The sequence below is a fragment of the Oratosquilla oratoria genome, chromosome 28 (genome assembly GCF_046742065.1).
Source record: "Oratosquilla oratoria isolate Oo_2021 chromosome 28, ASM4674206v1, whole genome shotgun sequence".
Taxonomy (NCBI): domain Eukaryota; kingdom Metazoa; phylum Arthropoda; class Malacostraca; order Stomatopoda; family Squillidae; genus Oratosquilla; species Oratosquilla oratoria.
Genome location: NC_134804.1, coordinates 19,649,843 through 19,651,143, shown reverse-complemented (window position 1 = coordinate 19,651,143; position 1,301 = coordinate 19,649,843).

Below are 1,301 nucleotides of genomic sequence, written 5' to 3'. Positions count from 1 at the left end.
CATGTAGAACAATTGTAACGCAATTATCACTGTACAAGTTAATAGTGCTGGCAGATTCCCATACGTATTCTTAAGGGTCATTTAGTATACTCGTAAGTACTCAACTTGTTGATTTGTATCAGGGTTCGCATTGAGAGAGAATCAAATTAACTCGACTAACTTAACCATACCATATACTCAGCTTACACGGCTTGCACCAGATACATAAAATAGCCCATGTACATCAATTCCCACACGTAGAGGTGAATTCAAACATAATTAGCTTTCAACCGCTCCGTTTCAATAGCCAAATAGCATCTCGCGGGTCAAATGAATGAAGGATATACATGTTCGAGTATCTGCAAAGTGATACAACGTTAATTAAAGTGATCCTTCCTTCGTAATGTCAATGAGAGCTCCAGAGTGCTAGAGAGACTCTACGGACGTATGTATATTTGTTAAGGGCCTCTGCGCTGGAGGGCTTTTTGCATTCAATTGGCTTGTACGAACCCCGTTTGCTCAGGACAGTTTGTTCAAATGTGATACCTTTTTCCATGTGTCCTCATCAAGAATATTTGGAGTTAACCAATTACATGTATAAAAGAAATAGTAATATGGATTCTGGGATATTACACTTCACATTGTTAAAACAGAACAAAGATAAATATGTAACGGAATGATCTCAAAATCTAATACAAACACTAGTAGTATGTTCATTCTAACGTTGATCTGTAGTCTTCATACAAAGTATATTTCAGAAAAAAAGACACAGGAGTGTTAATGGGCTATCGTGTTTGTGTTCATGTGTCTTTGTGCGCGAATGTGTACGTGCGCGCGTGCGTATGTGCGTTCGTGTGTGTGTGCGTGTGTGTGTGTGTGTGTGTGTGTGTGTGTGTGTGTGTGTGTGTGTGTGTGTGTGTGTGTGTGTGTGTGTGTGTGTGTGTGTGTGTGTGTGTGTGTGTGTGTGTGTGTGTGTGTGTGTGTGTGTGTGTGTGTGTGTGTGTGTGTGTGTGTGTGTGTGTTTGTATGTGTGTGTGTATCTGCGTGTGTGAGTGTGAGGGCCTATATGCTTGTATGTTGGTGTTTGTTTGTATGTGTGTGCATGAGCATGTATTAGTATTTATATAACGACATCGTACAGAGAATCTCATTAAAAAGTCATATAATTATCTAACGAACAACTTATTGCAATGCAGTATTTGTTCACAAGAATAACCTTGTGTTAAGGCAATAACTGTAAAAGATTATTATTGCTCAGATCTTGTGACAAACCAATTAATTAATGACATTGCAGAGAACAAAGGTACTTTGATACGCAGCTT